General features: G+C 38.2%; 1 non-coding gene across 1 annotated transcript; it reads right to left on the reverse strand.

Annotated features, from left to right (window-relative positions):
- Positions 1–227: 227 nt before the first annotated feature.
- On the reverse strand, positions 228–335 carry LOC115892075. The gene has a single exon (XR_004051967.1). It is a non-coding gene; the product is annotated as a U6 spliceosomal RNA (small nuclear RNA).
- Between the last annotated feature and the right edge of the window lie 5,855 nt (positions 336–6,190).

The raw sequence follows: 6,190 nt of genomic DNA on the forward strand, positions 1-6,190 counted from the left end.
GAACCACCGTGCCTGGCTAGTTTTCGTTTTTTTGGTGTGTTTTTGTCTGGTTTTCTATCAGGGTAATAGTGGCCTCTTAGATTGAGTTTGGAAGTATTCCTTCCTCCTCTATTTTTCAGAATAATTTGAGTAGGATAGCTATTAATTCTTTAAATCTTTGGTAAAATTTAGAAGTGAAACCATCAGGTCCTGGGCTTTTCGTGACTGGGAGATTTTTTTATGACTTCAAAAATATGGGACACTTCATGAATTTGTATGTCATCCTTGCATCGGGGCCATGCTAATCTTCCCTCTATCATCCCAAATTTTAGTGTATGTGCTACTGAAGTGAGCATCCAAATTTGATTTTAAAAACTCACATCTAACCAGTTAACAAATCCCAAGCAGAATAAAGACAAGATTGTCAGCTAGACACAGTACAGCCAAACTCTTGAAAGTGAAAGGCAGAAAAACTTAAGAATAGCAAGAAAAAAGTGACTTATTACATACATGGGAACACCAATGTAATTGATGGTTGGCATCTCATCTGAAACAATGGCAGCCAGAAGGCAGGGGGATGGCAGAGCCAGAGTGCTAAAAGGAAAGAAAAAATACCCCACTGTATATCTAAGAAGTTATATCCAGAAAAACTACCCTTCAAAAATAAAGGCAATAAAGACATTTCAAAATAAACAAAGGTTGAGATAATTTGTTGTTAGCAGAACCGACTGTCAATAAATACTAAAGGAATCCTTCATGTTGAAAGGGCAGGACACTAGATATAACTTGAATCCATAGAAGAAATATAAAGCACCAGAAGTGATATATACGCTAATATAAGAAACTTTACAAATATATATTGCTTTTATATATATTTTATATATTCTCTTAATCTCTTTGAAAGAAAGATAAAACAGTAATTTGAACACACACAAGGAGAAGGAAATGCAGCTATTATGCTGGAGCAAAGTTTGTATATTTTATTAGAATTAGGTTGTGTTAATCTGAAGTGGATTGCAATAAGTTGATTAATGTAATCTCTAGAGCAGCCACTAAGAAGATAACAAAAAAATTAAAATAGTTAACAGAGGAATTAAAATGATACACAAAAAACCATTTATTTAGTTCAACAGAAGGCTGTCAAGGAAGAACAGAGGAATTAAAAAGAAAATAAACATACACAAAACAAATACAATGGTAAATGTAAAACCAGCCATATCAGTAATTCACTTTAACTAGGAATGATCTAAATTCCCTAATAAAAAGGCAGAGACTGTCAAGCTAGAGTTTTTTAAAAGCAAGAAAATGTCTTAAATATAAAACAAAGCACGTAATTGCCAAAAGAAATTCATAAATGAGGTTTAATCAAAATTAAAAAACATTCGTGTTTCAGAGGACACCATTAGGAAAATGAAAAGACAAGCCACAGACTGAGATAATTTTATGTTCACAAATCATATATCCAATGAAGAACTTGTTCACCAAATATATGAAGAATTTTCATTCAATAATAAGACAACCCAATTAAAAAATAGAAAACAATTTGAATGCACAATCAACAAATAAAATAGATAAATGGCCGATAAACGTATAAAAAGATGTTCAACATCTTGGCCAGGCACGGTGGCTCATGCCTGTAATCCCAGCACTTTGGGAGTCCGAGGTGGGCAGATCATGAGGTCAGGAGATCAAGACCATCCGGGCTAACATGGTGAAACCCGGTCTCTACTGAAAATACAAAAAAATTATCTGGGTGTGGTGGCAGGTGCCTGTAGTCCCAGTTACTCTGGAGACTGAGGCAGAAGAATGGCGTGAACCTGGGAGGTGGAGCTTGCAGTGAGCCGAGATGGTGCCACTGCACTCCAGCCTGGGCGACAGTGAGACTCCGTCTCAAAAAAAAAAAAAAAAAAAAACAAAAAACAAAAACCAAAAAAACAGGTGTTCTTAATTATTGCCAAAATTCAAATTAAAACAGAATGGCTACAATCAAAAAGACAGACAATCCTAAATGTTAGCAATATGTAGAGAAATAAAGTATCATACATTGCTGATGGGAATGTAGAACGGTAAAGCCTCTTGGGAACACAGTTTGGGAGTTTCTTAAAATGTTGAAAATAATTTACTATATCACCCAGCAATTCTACTCATAGGAATATACTCTAAAGAAATGAAAACATATGTCCACACAAAATCATGTACACATAACAGCATTATTCATAACAGCCCCAAACAGGAAAAATCCAAATGTTCATCCAGGTAAATGGATAAGCAAAATGTGGTATATTCATGTAATAGAATACTATTAAGAAACTAAAAGGAACCTATACATACCACAACATGAATAATCCTCAAACACATTTTGCTAAGTGAGAAAAGCCAGATGCAAAAGACTAGATGTTGTACAATTCCATCCATATGAAGTGTTCAGAAAAGATACATTTAGTAGAGAACAATGATTGCCTAGGGCTGGCAGAGAAAATGAGGATTAAGTGCACATAGAAATGGGGGAACTTGTGGGGGTAATGAATTGGTTTTATAATATGTAAATTATATCTCAATAAGGCTGTTTGTAAAAATATTAAATCATAAAATACTGAATTATTTTAAAAGTTTCATTAAACAATTCAGGTAAATGCTTCCAATGTTTGGATTTCTGAACATCTTTATGGGCAGATATGAGAGAAGCTTTTCAAAATGAATATTTGTAATACTTTTCTTAATTTTACTTTGGACCTATAGTTCATACATACACAGAACTATACCATGAATCAATTTTCCCAACCATTCACCTTTGTGGGATACTATTGGTCCAAAAATCTCCTGATGAATAAGTACCTTCCTTTAGGGACATGTCCTATTAAATACCAACTAGCTCATCTTTTTTATAGTGCTACTTTGGGGAAATACTTTCAAAATATATTAATATGTAGCCTTCCTTCATAGTACATTGTTAGACTATAAATATATTCTTCCTTATAATCTGCACACTATATCACATGCCCTCATCCAACGGTGTTTGGCAGGTAGTAGTGTATGATTTGCTGACGAGTGTTGCTGTGTGTATCATACAGTAAAAGTTTTCAGCCCATGAGTATTCTCCCGTGTTATTTTGAGTTGAGTGTGTTCAGCCACTTGTGTTTATTCTTCCACAGACTTTCTACCATTGTGTGTTATTGAGAAGAGTTTTGACTTATAATGGTATCAGAGGCACACAAGTGATTGTACAGGGCTTACTGCAGAGAATCATTGAGAGAGCCTCCTGTTAGATGTAGATGCAAGACTTGCATTTAGTTAAGAATGGTTGATGTGCTTGCAGGGAAATGCTTGAGGAAATGCAGTCAAAGTTGGCAGACACTTGGAGACAGGTAGGAGTCTTTTGACCTTATCATGAACAAACCTTGCCCACCGGGATGAGTGATCAACAGTTAAATGATGGATTTCTGGGAAAAAACCTCTAGCTTGGGAAAGTTATATCTTCAAGAACTGAAGAAAATGGAGTCACTGCGTGATTCAGGAATGCATCCCCATGGGGATTTTCTATAACACTTCCATATAGCACATTCAGGTAGTGTCCCTGTGTCTGACAAAGCCTTCCAACTGTCACCCCTGCTGAATGGCTGAGGGTGGGGGCAGCAAGCTTATATTTTACAAAGATGAGCACCCAGTGTTTCTGTCTTCAGGGACACTGTCCTGGCCTCCTTGTGCTAAGTCTTGCCCTTTGTACAGTGGGTCCTCCACGTTGCAATTGGAGTGATCTTTTAAAATGAATGTTATGATAGTGTGTTTCCCTGCTCTAAACCAATGAAGGGCCCCCACTGGCCTCAGGATAATAGCCAAACTCAACAGTAGGGCCTGCACCGCCCTACCTGCCCATCTTGCCTCATCATTCACTACTCCTTGCTCCTCCAATTCCAGTCTTTTGTACATGTGGCTCCCCCTGCTTGAATCACCTTGGTACTGACCCCACACCCATCCCACTGCTCTTAAACACACACACACACACACACACACACACACACACACACACACACACACCCCTGAAGACACACAGGGTAACTCTTCCGCATTTTTCTGCCTCTCCTGGTTGCTCGACAGTGTGTTACAAACCTCTGTTAAGTGCTCCTTTAGTAATTCCTGCATCCTGTTTTCTTGCACTTACCACACTTACAGCAGGCACTGCTAATTGCCTTCCCAACACCCATTTTACATTTTTTCCTTGTTAGTAGAGCCCTGATTTTTCTCAGAGTAACAATGTGCTCCGTTAAAAAAATACTTACCTTCCCAGACTCCCTTGCAGCTGTGTGTGGTCATATGACTTAGTTATAGCCAATGACATGTAAGGGACGCCTACTGGGTCGAATTTCCAGAAAGTCATTGTTTCCATTTAAAGCAGAAGCAGGCTTAATTGGTCTGTACATTGTTTTGCCTTTGTCCTTCACATTGTCTCCTCTGCCCATTTGGAATTTGGATTTGAGCTTTAAGGAGCAGCAGACATCTTAGGAAATCAGAAATGAGGGCAAACACCAAGGATGGCAGAGCAGGAAAATTGAAGGGGCTTGTGGTCTTATCAACAACAGGAAGCTGCCTTAACTGTCTGGGACTGTCTACCCTTGGATTTCTGTCTCTCTCTCTCTCTCTCTTTTTTTTTTTTTTTAATAATTTTTATTGAGACAGAGCCTTGCTCTGTCACCCAGGCTAGAGTGCAGTGGTGTACTCATAGCTGACTGTGGGCTCTAACTCCCAGGTTCAAGCCATCTCCTATCTCAGCCTCCCAAGTAGCTGGGACTACAGGCACGTGCAAACACTCCCGGCTGGATTTCTTTTTACATGGACATGTTTCTGTTAAATACCTATTTTATTAATGTGTTACATGGGGCTGAATGCATTCCTAACTAATCTAGTACAACTTTTTAACTGGCTGTTTACTTAACTGACTTTATTTCTGATGAGTGGTATTCCCAGTGACTGGAATAGTACTCAGCAGGAAATTGGTGTTTAGTAAACGTCTGCTAAATAAATAATTGGTTGGATAAATGAATCAAGGTCAAAATGCATGGATTTTTCCATGATTTGTATTTATTCTCCTTAGGCATGTTTCCCATCTGAGGGGTGGGAGGGAGTTGTCTCAATATTCCCTAAGAATTTTTGATATACTCTTCAGAGCAAAGTTTCTCAGCCTGGGCTTAATGGACATCTGGGGCCAGATAGTTCTTCCTCATGAGTGAGGGAATGTGCTCTGCATGTTCAATGTCTAGCAGCATCTCTGGTCACTACCTACTAGATGCTAGTAGCACTCCTGCCCCTCTCCAGTTGTGACAAACAATCATGTGTCCAGAGATTGCCAGGTGTCCCCTGGGTGGCAAAATTGCTCCTGGATGAGAACTACTATTCTAGAGAAGAGAGCCTGAAGTTGAGTTCTATGAACTATTGGGTAGGACATGTATGCGTGCACCCCCTAAAATAATGTGAAAATGTTGTTATGTATACATGCATTGCTTTGGGGAGAGGGCCTACAACTTTCATTATATTCTCAAGGAGACCAATGGCTCAGCCAGGTTAAAAGCCATTGCTCTAGAATTTTCAAGCTGCTTTTCAACTATTTACCACGTTTCCCTTTAACCTCCTATACACCTTGAACTTAATAGGCAGAGAGGCTGATTAAGAGCACTGCTTAATGACTATGCAAGTTTTAATCAAGTGTTCAAGTCTAATAAACTAGAATTGCTATGAGGCTCACAAAACAAGCCTTTTGATATTTTCGAGAGCTGCTATAAATATGGAAATTGAGGATGGTATTCTTGTGCCTTATAACCTAACAATCAATCCACTTAACAAAGGAGAATCAAATTGCAGTTTTGAAACTCTAAATGCAGTAGTAATTGGATGAAAAGTAGGAAGAGAAACTCTCATAAACATATGACTTAAAAATGGTCTCAAGTGAATATATACCGGCAGGAAAATTTGAATTATAAAAAAGAAATAAGATGGATGTAAGCCTGACTGAACTGAATTTAATGGTCGATGTTCTCACTTACTTAATCACATAATGCCACTACTTGGGACTCTATATTACTGAAGCAAATCATTTGTTGCATCCAAAGGGAGCCATAATAATGCAAAATGTGCCATGAAATACCCAATTAAATTATTTTAACACATTGGAGATTGTGGGCCAGTGCACATGTCCTAGTCATCCCTCAGCCTGACAGTC

Source organism: Rhinopithecus roxellana, chromosome 1, assembly GCF_007565055.1.
Source record: "Rhinopithecus roxellana isolate Shanxi Qingling chromosome 1, ASM756505v1, whole genome shotgun sequence".
Lineage (NCBI taxonomy): Eukaryota > Metazoa > Chordata > Mammalia > Primates > Cercopithecidae > Rhinopithecus > Rhinopithecus roxellana.